The sequence below is a fragment of the Staurois parvus genome, unplaced genomic scaffold (assembly GCF_062004578.1).
Source record: "Staurois parvus isolate SC_StPar_1 unplaced genomic scaffold, SC_StPar_1.0 ptg000574l, whole genome shotgun sequence".
Lineage (NCBI taxonomy): Eukaryota > Metazoa > Chordata > Amphibia > Anura > Ranidae > Staurois > Staurois parvus.
In genome coordinates, this window is record NW_028318370.1 from 3,314,412 (window position 1) to 3,332,506 (window position 18,095).

General features: G+C 43.6%; 1 protein-coding gene across 5 annotated transcripts in view; it reads right to left on the bottom strand.

Moving 5' to 3' along the window:
* GJA5 (gap junction protein alpha 5) overlaps nucleotides 1-18,095 on the bottom strand; it is a 162,980-nt gene that overhangs the window by 97,666 nt on the left and 47,219 nt on the right. The window lies entirely within an intron of this gene.

The window sequence follows — 18,095 nt, forward strand, 5'->3', positions numbered from 1 at the left end:
ATAAGTGGGAGGCACATATGCAAACTGTTGTAATTCCTACACCGTTCACCTGATTTGAATGTAAATACCCTCAAATTAAAGCTGACAGTCTGCAGTTATAGCACATCTTGTTTGTTTCATTTCAAATCCATTGTGGTGGTGTATAGAGCCAAAAATGTTAGAATTGTGTCGATGTCCCAATATTTATGGACCTGACTGTATATTGTACATTCACATCAGTCCCTAACCCTCAAGGGGTGTACAATCTAAGGTCCCTAACTTACATTCATACACATACTAGCACCAATTTAGACAGGAGCCAATTAACCTACCAGCATGTCTTTGGAGTGTGGGAGGAAACCGGAGTACCCAGAGGAAACCCACTCAGGCACAGGGAGAACATGCAAATTCCAGGCATATACCATGCCTACAGCACAGGTGTTGAACTAAATGCTGCATCAGAACTAAACATCATGTTACTTAATGGTTGAAACCTCCTGCGCTTCTACCTCTAATAAATACAAATAACAGAGAGAAGCTGCTAACATCCAATCATATACCAAATGATCATGAAATGAGATAAGAAAGAAATCATGTAGCGCTACTGAAAAGCACAGGGCAGCACAGTGGCTAAATGGTTAGCACTTCCGCCTGGCAGTACCAGGGTCACTGGTTCAAATCCCAACCACGGCACCACCTGTCTGGAGTTTTCATGTTCTCCCTGTGACTGTGTGGGTTTTCTCCGGGTACTGCGGTTTCCTCCCACACACACCAAAGACATGCTGGTAGGTGAATTGGTTCCTGTCTAAATTGTCCCTAGTATGTGTATGTATGAATGTGAGTTAGGGACCTTAGATTGTACGCCCCTTGAGGGTTAGGGACTGATGTGAATGTACAATATATATGTAAAGTGCTGTGTAAATTGATGGCGCTATATAAGTACCTGAAATACATAAAAATAAATATTATGAACTAATAAATGCATAATATAAATAAATGTGAGAAACATTATATAAAGTGACACAACGTGCAACTAACATAAATGTGACCTGATCCACATGGGATCTTCAAATGTCTGACCGTGGCCTGACTGGGGGCGGACTGACCATTTGGAAACTCGGGCACTGCCCGAGGGCCCGGGATCAGTAGGGTGCCCCTGGTACCTTTTTCATAGGCTTTTTTGAGTTTGGGCAAGGACACAGGGGCCCCATGATCCCCTTTTGCCCGGGGGCCCCATGAGCAGGGGCGGACTGACCATTTGAGCACTCGGGCGCTGCCCGAGGGCCTGTGGGCAGTAGGGGGCCCCATGAGATGCCCCTGGTACCTTTCTTTGTCTTTTTCATAGGATTTTTTGGGTGTGTGCAAGGACACAGGGGCCCCATGATCCCCTATTGCCCGAGGGCCCCATGAGTTGTCAGTCCGCCCCTTAATGGACCCAGAAGTGGACAAAGTGAATAGTAAACCACCACATTGATGGTAATAACAGAAATATGTGAACCATGACTTACAACAAGTATGGTACAGAAGTGGACAGATCCTAAGTGGGATCTGGGGTGATGGTGGATAGTAAAATAAAAAAATAAACTAGTCCAAACTGGGACTAATAAGTGGTATGTCCAAAAATTGGACTCAAATCAAGGAAAATGCATAAACATGCAAGTGAATATCTCTGCAATACCAAATATGCATAAACACTACATAAAAAATAAATTATTAATTAACCCCAAACACTAAACAGTGTTTCCATACAGAAGGTATATAAATCAGATATATATCAAATGAACAAAAAAAAAATATATGCAATAGTGGAAATATTCATGTGACTTTTATGACAATGAACATGCAACATAAACACATGACACAAAACAAAAAATATGTGAAAAAAGTCCAAAATGGTGCTGTTTGCCAGGATGACTGTGCTCCTGCACATTCATAACGTCATCCTTTTCTATATGTTAAAAATCTGTATGCATGTGAGTTAGGGACCTTAGATTATACACCCCTTGAGGGTTAGGGACTGATGTGAATGTACAATATATATGTAAAGCGCTGCGTAAAATTGATGGTGCTACAGTGGGGATCGAAAGTTTGGGCACCCCAGCTAAAAATTTGTATTAATGTGTATAAAGAAGCCAAGGAAAGATGGAAAAATCTCCAAAAGGCATCAAATTACAGATTAGACATTCTTATAATATGTCAACAAAAGTTAGATTTTATTTCCATCATTTACACTTTCAAAATAACAGAAAACAAAAAAATGGCGTCTGCAAAAGTTTGGGCACCCTGCAGAATTTATAGCATGCACTGCCCCTTTGCAAAGCTGAGACCTGCCAGTGTCATGGATTGTTTTCAATCATCGTCTGGGAAGACCAGATGATGTCAATCTCAAAGGTTTTAAATGCCCCGACTCATCTGACCTTGCCCCAACAATCAGCACCATGGGTTCTTCTAAGCAGTTGTCTAAAAAACTGAAACTGAAAATAGTTGACGCTCACAAAGCTGGAGAAGGCTATAAGAAGATAGCAAAGCGTTTTCAGATGTCAATATCCTCTGTTCGGAATGTAATTAAGAAATGGCAGTCATCAGGAACATTGGAAGTTAAAGCAAGATCTGGAAGACCAAGAAAAATATCAGACAGAAAAGCTCGCAGGATTGTGAGAAAAACAATTCAAAACCCACGTTTGACTGCACGATCCCTCCAGAAAGATCTGGCAGACACTGGAGTTGTGGTCACTATTCCACTATAAAGAGATACTTGTACAAATATGGTCTTCATGGAAGAGTCATCAGAAGAAAACCTCTTCTACGTCCTCACCACAAAAATCATCGTTTGAACTTTGCAAATGAACATATAGACAAGCCTGATGCATTTTGGAAACAAGTTCTGTGGACCGATGAGGTTAAAATTGAACTTTTTAGCCGGAATGAGCAAAGGTACGTTTGGAGAAGAAGGGGCACAGAATTTAATGAAAAGAACCTCTGTCCAACTGTTAAGCATGGGGTTGGATCAATCATGCTTTGGGGTTGTGTTGCAGCCAGTGGCACAGGGAACATCTCACGAGTAGAAGGAAAAATGGATTCAATACAATTTCAGCAAATTTTGGATGGTAACTTGATGCCATCTGTGAAAAAGCTGAAGTTAAAGAGAGGATGGCTTTTACAAATGGATAATGATCCTAAACACACCGTGAAATCCACGGGGGATTACATCAAGAGGCGTAAACTGAAGGTTTTGCCATGGCCTTCACAATCTCCTGACCTCAACATAATTGAAAATCTATGGATAGACCTTAAAAGAGCCGTGCGTGACAGACAGCTCAGAAATCTCAAAGAACTGGAAGACTTTTGTAAGGAAGAATGGGCAAAGATACCTCAAACAAGAATTGAAGGACTCTTGGCTGGCTACAAAAAGCGTTTACAAGCTGTGATACTTGCCAAAGGGGGCAGTACAAGATATTAACTCTGCAGGGGGCCCAAACTTTTGCAGACGCCATTTTTTTGTTTTCTGTTATTTTGAAAGTGTAAATGATGGAAATAAAATCTAACTTTTGTTGACATATTATAAGAATGTCTAATCTGTAATTTGATGCCTTTTGGAGATTTTTCCATCTTTCCTTGGCTTCTTTATGCACAATAATACACATTTTTAGCTGGGGTGCCCAAACTTTCGATCCCCACTGTATATAAGTACCTGAAATAAATAATAAATATGCATTCTTTCCAAGCTGGACTGTTATTTATTCACATTTTTGCAATTTGTAGTGGAGCACGACACCATTTCTGATTTTATTTTATTCTTTATGACACAGAATATAACTGGATATAACATTTATAGGTAAAGTTGATCCAGGGAATATCCGATTGCCTCTTGGGGGAACAGGAAGGAATTTTATTCCCTGCAGGAGCAAATTGGATCATGCTTTGCTGGGTTTTTGTTTTTCCTTCCTCTGGATCAACTGTGGATTATAACTTTTTTTTGTTTTTTGTTTTTTTTAATGGTTGAACTGGATGGACTTTTGTCTTTTTTCAGCCAGACTAACTATGTAACTATGTATGTGTAGAGTGTAAGCGAACCACTAATTTTCACAGTTTCTTTATACACAATTTTTATTTTAATTTTATTTTCACTATTGTATTGATTTTACCACAATTTTATTATTGATAATATTGAAATATTTATTAGCACTTGGCATACACCATAGTAGCTCACAAGACCCCACACTTTAGAGGAGTTTTTTAGCTGTAAAAACACTCTAATGCTGAAAAACACGGTAAATCGGTGTTTTTGACCTTTTTGACCAAGAAAAAAAGTTTTTTTTTTGGTAAAAAAAAACCTGCAAATAAACACGGGAAACGTGGGGAACCGCAGCCAAACGCCACCAAAAGCTAATGCATAAACCTAGATTGTAAGCTCCAAGGAGCAGGGCCCTCTAACCCCTCATGTATTGCATTGTATTGTTATTGTACTGTCTCGTGTATTGTCTCCCATTATAATGTACAGCGCTGAGCGAACTGTTGGCGCTATATACCGTATTTTTCGCTGCATAAGACGCACTTTTTTCCCCCAAAAAAAGGGGGGAAAATGTCAGTGCGTCTTATGGAGCGAATATGGAGCGGCCGGTCCGGTATTTCCACCGCGGCTGTGTCAGAATACCGGGCCGGCCAGTCAGCTCTGCAGCGGGACCTTATGGAGATGACTGCTGACCTTTGGGGAGGGGGGGAGCGGGTACCTGAATTTGACAGGTACCCGCTCTTACTTCCGCGGAGTTGTTCTTTGATCTTACCTGTTCCTCTATCCAGCCGCGCGCTGTCTTCCCGGCTTCTGTAGTGTCGGCGCTGGGCTTGACAGCCGGTTGCCAAGTGCGCATGCGCAAGAAGCGGTGCTTTTTGTGAATGGTAAGGCGGTACCTGGGACACATGACAGATCCCAGAAGCTGCCGGACCAATCACAAAGCGCAAGTGCTTCTCGCTCATGCGCACTGGGCACCCAGCTGTCATGCCGAGCGCTGACACTACAGAAGCCGGGAAGACAGCACGCCGCTGGATAGAGGAACAGGTAAGATCAAAGAACAACTCCGCGGAAGTAAGAGCGGGTACCTGTCAAATTCAGGTACCCGCTCCCCCCCCCTCCCCAAAGGTCAGCAGTCATCTCCTGTACTGTCCGCAGTCTCTGGTCATCTCCTGTGCTGTCCGCAGTCACTGGTCATCCCTGTGCTGTCCGCAGTCACTGGTCATCCCTGTGCTGTCCGCAGTCACTGGTCATCCCTGTGCTGTCCGCAGTCACTGGTCATCTCCTGTGCTGTCCGCAGTCACTGGTCATCCCTGTGCTGTCCGCAGTCACTGGTCATCCCTGTGCTGTCCGCAGTCACTGGTCATCCCTGTGCTGTCCGCAGTCTCTGGTCATCTCCTGTGCTGTCCGCAGTCACTGGTCATCCCTGTGCTGTCCGCAGTCACTGGTCATCCCTGTGCTGTCCGCAGTCACTGGTCATCCCTGTGCTGTCCGCAGTCACTGGTCATCCCTGTGCTGTCCGCAGTCTCTGGTCATCCCTGTGCTGTCCGCAGTCTCTGGTCATCTCCTGTACTGTGTCCGCAGTCTCTGGTCATCTCCTGTACTGTGTCCGCAGTCTCTGGTCATCTCCTGTACTGTGTCCGCAGTCTCTGGTCATCTCCTGTACTGTGTCCGCAGTCTCTGGTCATTCCCTGTACTGTGTCCGCAGTCTCTGGTCATCTCCTGCACTATGTCCGCAGTCTCTGGTCATCCCCTGCACTATGTCCGCAGTCTCTGGTCATCTCCTGCACTATGTCCGCAGTCTCTGGTCATCCCCTGTACTATGTCTGCAGTCTCTGGTCATCTCCTGTACTATGTCTGCAGTCTCTGGTCATCTCCTGTACTATGTCTGCAGTCTCTGGTCATCTCCTGTATTATGTCTGCAGTCTCTGGTCATCTCCTGTACTGTGTCCGCAGTCTCTGGTCATCTCCTGTACTGTGTCTGCAGTCTCTGGTCATCTCCTGTACTGTGTCCGCAGTCTCTGGTCATCTCCTGTACTATGTCCGCAGTCTCTGGTCATCTCCTGTGCTGTCCGCAGTCTCTGGTCATCTCCTGTACTGTGTCCGCAGTCACTGGTCATCTCCTGTACTATGTCTGCAGTCTCTGGTCATCCCCTGTACTATGTCTGCAGTCTCTGGTCATCTCCTGTACTATGTCTGCAGTCTCTGGTCATCTCCTGTACTATGTCTGCAGTCTCTGGTCATCTCCTGTATTATGTCTGCAGTCTCTGGTCATCTCCTGTACTGTGTCTGCAGTCTCTGGTCATCTCCTGTACTGTGTCCGCAGTCTCTGGTCATCTCCTGTACTGTGTCCGCAGTCTCTGGTCATCCCATGTACTGTGTCTGCAGTCTCTGGTCATCCCCTGTACTGTGTCCGCAGTCTCTGGTCATCTCCTGTACTGTGTCCGCAGTCTCTGGTCATCTCCTGTACTATGTCCGCAGTCTCTGGTCATCTCCTGTGCTGTCCGCAGTCTCTGGTCATCTCCTGTACTGTGTCCGCAGTCACTGGTCATCTCCTGTACTATGTCTGCAGTCTCTGGTCATCTCCTGTACTATGTCTGCAGTCTCTGGTCATCCCCTGTACTATGTCTGCAGTCTCTGGTCATCTCCTGTAATATGTCTGCAGTCCATTAGTTCAGAATTTTTTTTTTCCTGTTTTCTGCCCTTAAAACCTAGGTACGTCTTATGGAGCAAAAAATACGGTAAATACTGTATAATAATAATAATAATAATAAACGCTAAAAAAAGCTGAAAAACTCTAATGTTACCAGCATTATCAAAACGCCCCGTGTGCATGAAGCCTATGGCTGGCCAAATATTATACAATTTTCCTGAGATTTTTGCTTTAGATTTACCAAAAATCATATAATAGGAGGTCAAACCTAAACAGCACTTTCTCTTGTATCTAATTAGGCAGGCTCTTGCACTACATAGGTAAATCTAAAGGAAATTGGGCAGAAAACTGTAAGAAAATTGTACAGTGTATGGCCAGCCTTATTAATATTGCTGTGGAGGTTCTTCCTACCACTGGGTGATAACTGACAAAAAGCCCCATTGTCTTTATTTATTTCAGGTACTTATATAGCGCCATCAATTTACGCAGCGCTTTACATATATATTGTACATTCACATCAGTCCCTAACCCTCAAGGGGCGTACAATCTAAGGTCCCTAACTCACATTCATACATACACATACTAGGGACAATTTAGACAGGAGCCAATTAACCTACCAGCATGTCTTTGGGGTGTGGGAGGAAACTGGAGTACCTGGAGGAAACCCACGCAGTCACAGGGAGAACATGCAAACTCCAGGCAGATGGTGCCATGGTTGGGATTTGAACCAACAACCCTAGTACTCCCAGGCAGAAGTGCTAACCATTTAGCCACTGTGCTGCCCTGTCTTTGCTTTAATTTGGATATTCTGTCCCTTTTGCATTCAAAAACACTGGCCACAAAAAAAAAATAAAAAATCAGTAGCGATTTATGAAAACATTCACCTTCGTCTTTTTTCTCCAGTACTTTTTCGGTTCAGTTTTCAGCTGGAAGAAATGTGTTTATTAGGTTGTTCAGGTTTATTGCCTCCTAATGCGTGTGTATTATTGTGCGATGGTCAGGGGCGGACTGACCATTTGGAAACTCGGGCACTGCCCGAGGGCCTGGGGTTAGTAGGGGGCCCCATGAGATGCCCCTGGTACCTTTTTCATAGGCTTTTTTGAATTTGGGCAAGGACACAGGGGCCCCACGATCCCCTATTGCCCGGGGGCCCCATGAGTTGTCAGTCCGCCCCTGGTAATGGTCATCGTATTGGGGTGTTTATGCTGCTGGGTCTACATAGATGTAAATAGGCAGAGCCGGTAATATGTCTGGGGATACTTCTGCTCTTAGCCCGATTAGACGAGAGCGTAAACCTCCCGGGCTGTTCAGGAAGCCTGCCGGAACTCCACGCTACAATAGATTATACAGATTGTATTTATGTATCTGGTTATAAACAAAGGGGGAGACAGCAGAAGCTGCAAACGATTTAGGTCTTGAGGGGGGATTAACGCATGTTTATTGCTTCGCGGGTTCCTCGGCACAATGTTAAAGACCGATGTACTGTGTAAGGCTTCGGCTCCTTGCGCACGGTGCATTTTAACCACTTTAAGTCCGGACACTTTCACCCCCTTCCTGTCCAGGACAATTTTCAGCTTTCAGCGCTGCCACACTTTGAATGACAATTGCGCGGTCATGCAACACTGTACCCATATGAACTTTTTAGCATTTTTTTGAGACAGATAAAACTTTCTTTTGGTGGTATTTATTCACCACTGGGATTTTTTATTTTTTTTGCTATATAAATGAAAAAGTCCAAAAATTTTGAAAAAAAGTGTTTTTCTTATAACATTTTGCAAATAATCTTTCCTCATAAATTTTGGCCAAAATGTATTCAGCTGTCTTTTTAGTAAAAAAAAATAACCCAAATTAGTTTATAACCAAAAACTATAATTTTTCAAAAATGTTTTTTTTTACATTTTTATTTTATTTTATATTCTTATTTGTTTTTTTTTTTAATATACTGTCACCCTGGCAGTACAGTGTCACCATAGGGACACTGTACTACTTGTGGGGGGTGATGAAGATTTTTTTTGTTTTTTTTATTACACTGATTGCTTTTACACCCATAAAGCCTGTAAAAGCAATCATTTCTCCTTCTCTCTGGCTGCATTCTTGCAGCCATTGAGAAATACCGTGTGAGCTGTGATTGGTCACAGCTTGTCACATGGTACAAGGGTGTTGTGAATAGCCTTGTACCATGTGACCTCTGTGATCATTCACAGATTTCACACGTAGTAAGCAATGATGTCAGAAGTGACATCTTGCTTACTACTATTCATGTAATCACTGATTGGCCAATCAGTGATCACATGATCTGGACCTCATACAGAGGTCCTGGACAGCGTACAGCGATCTGGACACATCGGGTAACGGGTGGCGGTGCTGCGCGGTGCCGCTCGCTCCCAGGGAGCACGCACAGGCTAAAATGGCTAGCGCCGTTTATGAACGGCAACCCAACCCCTCACTGCTCCCGTCCGGCCGTTTTATATACATGGGCCGGACGGGAAGTGGTTAATAACACTGGTAATGTTAGCTGTGTAAAGTCAAATTAAAAACATGATTTTTTTTTCCGTGTCCTTTTTAGCGTTTTTGCATTAGCATTTAGCTGTGTTTTTGTTTTGTTTTTGTTTTTTTACCAAAAAAAAAATAATTTGGGGGTAAAAAAAAGTAAAAAAACGCCAGTTTTCCGCATTTTGCCATGTTTTTCAGCATTAGAGCGTTTTTACAGCTTAAAAAACTCCTCTAGAAACCCGCTAGTCCTGTTTTTTTTTCCAGCCAAAAAACGTAGATTACAGTCTGTGTGTATGGACACCTAGGATAACATGCTGAGGGATTTACTGGCTGTAGGAAAAAAGGTCAAAAGCCAAAAACGGCCGCTGTAAAAACGTCCCGTGTGCATGAGGACCAGGGGCGGACTGACAATTCATGGGGCCCCCGGGCAATAGGGGATCATGGGGCCCCTGTGTCCTTGCCCAAACTCAAAAAAGCCTATGAAAAAGGTACCAGGGGCATCTCATGGGGCAGTGCCCGAGTTTCCAAATGGTCAGTCCGCCCCTTATGAGGACTTATAATGGGATGTCTGGGATGGGATTTCAGCCTACCACATTCGTCCCACTTCTAGTATCCAATGTAATATCAACAACGCTGTGACATTATAAACAAGCTATTTACTCCCGTGCATTCGGGTATTCATGGTAAAAAAGTTAACTGTAGTGTTTCTAAAGATTTTTTGTTTGTTTTATAAACGCATATAAATCTATTTATCTAGATCTAAAAAAAATGGCTGCAATCCAACTCTGAGCAAGAAAAAAAGATTAAAAAAAATGTCCTTCCCACGCTGCAAGGATTACATGCTCGTTAGTTCTAGGATGAGATAAAGAGGATGTAATACTTACCTTATATTCTGTTCTGGCGCTCTCTTCTGCTCCATTCGCCGCTGCTGCTGTCAATTAAATCCAGTGATGATCAGGACCGAGCACGCATAAGTACCTCCCAGGGGCTGACCACTCAGTCACTCGGGCACTGCCCGAGGGCCCCGGGTCAGTAGGGGGCCCCATAAAATGCCCCTGGTACCTTTTTTTATAGGATTTTTTGAGTGTGGGCAAGGACACAGGGGCCCCATGATCCCCTATTGCCCGGGGGCCCCATGAGTTGTCAGTCCGCTCCTGGTACCTAATTTAGTAGCAAGTGGGCAGGAGGGTCCAAGTGTACCTGCAGAGGCCCCAGAAAAGGAGGATCAGGGCTGCTCTGTGCAAAACCACTCCCCACACTGCAAGGGTTAAATGCTCGTTAGGTCTAGGTTGAGGTACGACTTGCCATATATCCTGCTCTGGCGCTCTCCTCTTTTCCATGTGGCTCTGGAGGAGGCAGGTGGGTGGCAGGAGGCAAGTGTGACCATGGCCAGCAGCAACTTTGAAAAGAGACTTTGCAGGAGTGTATGCACAGAGGCACTGCAAGGGTATGTTTTATTTTGTACCATAAGTTGGGCTTTAATGTGATGTGGACATTCAAGTACATACTGTTAACATTCAGTAAATGAGCTTCAAACCAAGCCCTCATTGACCTCTGTAGCTGCATGCACTGTGGAGCAATTAAGCTTCAAATTTCTCAGTAGAAGCCCTCAAAGCTTTACAAGGTTCTTTTCTCAACTGTTTAGATCTTCCTGCTTCTGCCTTCTAGCAGTGACCTAGTAGCTCAGGTTCTACTTCTCCCATCTCCCAGCAGGTCCCTGCAAAGGAATAAAGCTGCCAATACATGGATCGAAATTTGTCTGGTTCATGAGGGAAAGACTGAATTTCGATCCATGTATTGGTACTCTGGTTGTACAGAAGTCGATCTCCCAATTGACTTCCGTACAAACACCATGCTGGAAAATTTCCTCTTGATCAAGGCTGTAGGTTTTAGCCTGCTACTCTGATCAGTGCTTTCTGATGACGGGGAAGTCTCCCCGCTGTCAGAATACAAAGACACAGTAGGGAGGATTCCCCCATCCATCTTGATTGTATGGATGGGGGAGTGGGTCGTTTTTTTCAGCTGCCCATACATGGATCGAAATTCGTCCAGTTCATCAGGAAAAGACTGAGTTTCGATCTATGTATTGGTACTCTGATTGTACAGAAGTCGATCTCACAATTGACTTCTGTACAACCACCATGCTGGAAAATTTCCTCTTGATCAAGGCTGCAGGTGATAGCCTGCCACTCTGATCAGTGTTTTCTGATGACGGGGCAGTCTCCCCGCTGTCAGAATACAAAGACACAGTAGGGAGGATTCCTCCATCCATCTTGAATGTGTGTGGATGGGGTAGTGGGTCAGTTTTTTTTAGTTTTTGCTGGTTGAACAAAAAAAAAAAAACTGACTCATCTATGGGTTACCTAACATTAACCCCCTTGGTGGTATTCCCGAGTGTAGCTCGGGGTAAAATTTGAGTACCAAAAGCGGTAACCCCGAGCTACACTCGGGCTTACCATGCGGCGTTGCTCAGGGAGTCCCTGCAGAGCTTACCTTGTCCTTCGCTCCCGCGATGTGTCCCCTGCAGCATCCCCGGCCATCTCCTCCGGCCGATGCCGGCATCCGGCTCCTGTGTTCCGGTCCCTGAGACGTCGGGACGTACGGGCGCCGCCGGCGGCGGGAAATTTGAAAATTTAAAAAAAATTTCATTTTTTTCAAAACGATTTTACATAGTAAAACATTGCTGTTTCAACCCATTTCACATACATTTTGTCCCGAGTGCTTTGTCCTGTCCCCTGTCTGCATTTTGACTGTTCTTTCTGCCTGGAAACTGAGAAGTGTCCCTTTAGGTCAAAAGCGGTTTTAGACCGGCTAGAGAACAGCGATAGTAAATCAGAACCACTTGCAGAATTGAGTGATAATGATTCGTGGGGGAATCATCATCATCAGACACTGAAAACAATTTTGCGACTTTGCTCAGCGATGTGCGAACTTGGCGCTCTATTTCAAATTTCAGTGTTTTTGGTTTGATTATATTATTGAATTAAATGTATTATTATTATATTATTATTTTTTGTGATTATTTATTAAATTATAATTTATGATTTTGTGTTTAAAATTTTATCATACCCGGGATGTTTACTAGACTCTTGTTCGGACAGATTTCAGTGAGTTATTCCTAAATATTACAGCCTACAATAAAAAAACTACATATTTCCATGCAAAAAAATGGTACCGCTTTCAGCACCAAAAATCTGAAATAATCAGACTGCCAGGGAGGTTAAACAAAGAAAAAGAGAGATCACTAACTGTCACTAAACAGAAGGGGAAGACAGAGGGAGATACCAAATCACATAAATAAACAAAATCACCATTAGATGTCCGCATCAATTACAGCAATAGTAACCTAATAGTCCATTACAGCAACAGAAAAAAACCCCCATAGGTGAGACAGAACAGAGGTTAGATATAAAATATTATATACAGGGGTGCGATGACCCCGAACTCCTTTCATAAGACACTGGTGGACACAATACTGGTGAACACAAAAATCTGAACAGTACAAAAACTCTCAAAACAATGTGTACAGTATATGTTTCATTAAAAATGCTAATAATAAAACACAAGACATAACCACTTCAATGATTCAGTGACAAAAGTTCATAAATTCAATATTTCCTGATACAATATTCATATACATAAAGTGATCATGTGTAGTCCATCTGTGACACCTTCACCACCCCCTTTGGGTACTTTCTCACCTTTGGGGAGGGCCCTCATTTCATAGGTCTCAGTCATGCATCCCTTTAAATACTAGGATCTGGCTTAAGGCGGTATTATTCCCAAGACCAAAACTGTAATATATTGCAGCTTACCAATCATTAGATGTGGTGGCTGCATTAGTTTTCTTTTTTTAGGCTTGTTTTCACCTTGTGCTCTCACCAGTAACACACCTCCTGTATTAGAGTACACTGGTTGAAGGAGCACAGGGTACCAGGGACAGACTGACCATTTGGAAACTTGGGCACTGCCCGAGGGCCCAGGGTCAATAGTGGGCCCCATGAGATGTCCCTGGTACCTTTTTCATAGGCTTTTTTGAGTTTGGGCAAGGACACAGGGGCCCCTTGATCTCCTATTGCCCGGGGGCCCCATGAGTTGCCAGTCCGCCCCTGCAGGGGACACAGCAGAAAGCAGCATTATCAGTCTGGGGGTGGGATTAATGTTAAATGTACTAGCAGATTTAAATATACTAACATTGAATCCAGCTAACACTTTATTGTCAGTTACAGCCAGGGGCGAACTGACCATTTGGGAACTCGGGCACTGCCCGAGGGCCCGGGGTCAGTAGGAAGCCCCATGAGATGCCCCGGTACCTTTTTCATAGGCTTTTTTGAGTTTGGGCAAGGACAAAGGGGCCCCATGATCCCCTATTGCCCGGGGGCCCCATGAGTTGTCAGTCCGCACCTGCTTACTACGTATGAAATCTGTGAATGATCACAGAGGTCACACGGTATAAGGCTATTCACAACAGCCTTGTACCATGTGACAAGCTGTGACCAATCACAGCTCACAGTGAAACACCAATCGTCGGACGGGACCTCTGTACAAGGTCCCGATCATGTGATCACTGATTGGCCAATCCGTGATCACATGCAAAGTAGTAAGCAAGATGTCACTTGTGACATCATTGCTTACTACGTGTGAAATCTGTGAATGATCACAGAGGTCACATGGTACAGGGCTATTCACAACAGCCTTGTACCATGTGACAAGCTGTGACCAATCACAGCTCACACAGTAGTTCTCAATGGCTGCAAGAATGCAGCCAGAGAGAAGGAGAAATGATTGCTTTTACAGCCTTTATGGGTGTAAACGCAATCAGTGTAAAAAAAAAAAATCTTCATCACCCCCCACAAGTAGTACAGTGTCACCATGGTGACACTGTACTGCTAGGGTGACAGTATGTAAAAAAAAACAAACAATAATATAAAAAAAAAAGTTTAAAAATTATCATTTTTGGTTTTAAACTAATTTGGGTTATTTTTTTATTTTACTAAAAAGATAACGGAATACATTTTGGCCAAGATTTATGATGAAATACTATTTATTTGCAAAATGTTACAAGAAAAACACTTTTTTTCAAAATTTTTGGACATTTTCATTTATATAGCAAAAAAAACAAAAATCCCAGCAGTGAATAAATACCACCAAAATAAAGCTTTATCTGTCTCAAAAAGATTCATATGGGTACAGTGTTGCATGACCGCGCAATTGTCATTCAAAGTGTGACAGTGCTGAAAATTGCCCTGGTCAGGATGGGGGTAAAAGTGTCCGGACTGGAAGTGGTTAAAAGTAAATGTAATAAAAGATATAATGGGAAAAAAAGGAAGGCGTTTTACACCATTTTGTCGCATTTTTCAGCATTAGAGTGTATTTACAGGTGAAAAACTCCTCTAGAAACCTAGTCCTGGGTTTTTTTCCCAGCCAAAAAACCTCCCTGTCAAAAAACATTTGATTACAGTGTGCATGGACACATAGGATAACATGCCGGGGATGGACACATAGGATAACATGCCGGGGATGGACACATAGGATAACATGCCGGGGATGGACACATAGGATAACATGCCGGGGATGGACACACAGGAGAACATGCCGGGGATGGACACATAGGATAACATGCCGGGGATGGACACATAGGATAACATGCCGGGGATGGACACATAGGATAACATGCCGGGGATGGACACATAGGATAACATGCCGGGGATGGACACACAGGATAACATGCCGGGGATGGACACATAGGATAACATGCCGGGGATGGACACACAGGAGAACATGCCGGGGATGGACACATAGGATAACATGCCGGGGATGGACACATAGGAGAACATGCCGGGGATGGACACATAGGAGAACATGCCGGGGATGGACACATAGGATAACATGCCGGGGGGTTTACTGGCTGTAGAAAAAAATGTTAAAAGCCAAAAACAGCCGCTGTAAAAACGTCCCGTGTGCATGAGGACTAAAAAGCCCCTGATGATGTCAGCATTGACCAAACATATTGGGTGGAGTCTAGTGATCGCTATTAGAGGACGGTACCCTGTGTTGTGTGGGCTGGAAGAGATCTGGAAATAAACTGGCAGCTTTGCAGAGTGAGACATGGGCAGTGCTGCTTCTTCCCTTATGGGCGGTATTACCTTATCCTCATTTATTTATTTCAGGTACTTATATAGCGCCATCAATTTACGCAGCGCTTTACATATATATTGTACATTCACATCAGTCCCTAACCCTCAAGGGGGGTACAATCTAAGGTCCCTAACTCACATTCATACATACACATACTAGGGACAGTTAAAACAAGAGCCAATTAACCTACCAGCATGTTTTTGGAGTGTGGGAGGAAACTGGAGTACCTGGAGAAAACCCACAAAGTCACAGGGAAAACATGCAAACTCCAGGCAGGTGGTGCCAGGGTTGGGATTCAAACCAACGACCCTAGTACTGCCAGGTGGAAGTGCTAACCATTTAGCCACTGTGCTGTCCTCATGAGTGTATTGCCTCTGTTTCTGTGATATAATAAATGTTTTCTACAGAGAGCACTATGTGTTCCCTTTTGTCTCTCTCAGCCTATTCCTATTTGCCTGTTTTTTGCCGGATTGATTGGATCCAGAAAGGAATGCTTGATCCTAGGATTTAAAGGGAAACCGCAATGAAACCTGTGAGGGTCTAACCCCAATGGTGAGAGCGTGCCCAAAGGGTATAGTGAAGGTTTCAAGGAAGGACTGCACTTTATGCATACAAATATCTGGACTCCTTTTTTTTCTTTTTTTTTTGATTTATCATGAAACATGGCATTTATGACTGTCACTTTGTCATGGTTTGGTACTGAATCACTGGAGTGGTTGTGTTTTGTATTCTATTATTATCATACGTCAGCCTGGGTTTGCACATATGCGGTGCGGTAAATCCCATGTGATTCGCAGAGGAACTGCATCACATTCCTGTACAAATCACATGCGATTTGTGTGCGGTACTATTGGAGGCATACATTTTGTATGGCTGTATTCGCACCACACCCGCACCAAAAACATGTAGGACCCTTTTTTGGTCCACACTAGAATCGTATCGCACGGGTATTCACACCTATGAGATCCGATTCTGCACATCGCACCGCGTTTTACGGACCGATGTCGGGGTGTTGTTAACATACACACCCGCATCGGTTCGCACGAACGGGGTGCGATTGTGATGCGGTGCGGAATTTGCACTGAAAGCGCTGCAAATTCCGCATCAGTATGAACCAGGGCGGAGAGTGCAAACTCTGGTGCAGCTGTGCATGGTGGCCAATCAGCTTCTAACTTCAGCTGGTTCAATTATGCTTTGTTAAACGTGGAAGCTGATTGGTTTCTAGGCAGAGCTGCTCCAGTTTTAGTAAATCAACACCATTGTTTTGAGAGTTTTTCCACAATTCAGATTTTGTTTTGGGAACGCAGCACTTTTTATAAAGCATTACTGAAATGAATACTGAATACTAACAACAATTTACAAAGCCATCCACAACTCTGCCCTCAGCTACATCACCAACCTGGTCTCAACCAACCTACTCTCTCGTCGATCCTCCCAAGACCTTCTGCTTTCTAGTTCCTGTATCACCTTCTCTCATGCTCACCTCCAGGACTTCTCACGAGCTTCTCCCATCCTATGGAACTCTCTACCCCAACCTCTCCAGCTGTCTCCTAATCTATCCACCTTTAGACGATCCCTGAAAACCTTTCTCTTTAACCACTTGCCATCCGCCTGCTGTTTATAAACAGTAGGACAGTGGCACTCCAGGGGCGGGTTGCCGTTTATAAACGGCACCCGCCATTTCTAGATGTGCACGCTCCCTGGGAGCGCACAGCACCGCAATCCGTTGCCCGCTGTGTCCTCCGGACACAATGAAACACCGATTGTCGGATGGGACCTCTGCACATGGTCCCGATCATGTGATCACTGATTGGCCAATCAATGATCACATGCAAAGTAGTAAGCAAGATGTCACTTGTGACATCATTGCTTACTACGTGTGAAATCTGTGAATGATCACAGAGATCACATGGTACAAGGCTATTCACAACAGCCTTGTACCATGTGACAAGCTGTGACCAATCACAGCTCACTCAGTAGTTCTCAATGGCTGCAAGAATGCAGACAGAGAGAAAGAAAAATTATTGCTTTTACATCCTATATGGGTGTAAAAGCAATCAGTGTAAAAAAAAAAAATCTTCATCACCCCCCACAAGTAGTACAGTGTCACCATGGTGATACTGTACTGCTAGGGTGACAGTATGTAAAAAAGAAAACATAAATAATAATATAAAAATGTAAAATAAATGTTTAAAAACTGTAATTTTTGGTTATAAACTAATTTGGCTTATTTTTTTTTACTAAAAAGATAACGGAATACATTTTGGCCAAGATTTACGATGAAAGAATATTTATTTGCAAAATTTTATAAGAAAAACAATTTTTTTCAACATTTTTGGACTTTTTCATTTACATAGCAAAAAAATAAAATTCCCAGCGGTGAATAAATACCACCAAAATAAAGCTTTATCTGTCTCAAAAAAATGGTAAAAAATTCATATGGGCACAGTGTTGCATGACCGCGCAATTGTCATTCATTGTGATAGCACTGAAAGCTGAAAATTGCCCTGGACAGGAAGGGGGTAAAAGTGTCCGGACAGGAAGTGGTTAAAGAAGTCTATCCTGCTTCTACCTAGTAAGCTGCCATTGATTTCCTCCATCAGCTCCTCCCCCCACAGCTATTACCTTTTGTATCACTCAACCCTTTCTTCTAGATTGTAAGCTCCCAGGATCAGGGCCCTCTGTTTCCTCTTGTACCAAATTGTATTGTAACTGTACTGTCTGCCTTCATTTTGTAAAGCGCTGCGCAAACTGTTGGCGCTATATAAATCCTGTATAATAATAATAATAATGTTTTGTGTCAGCTTGGTGATTTAACCTAAT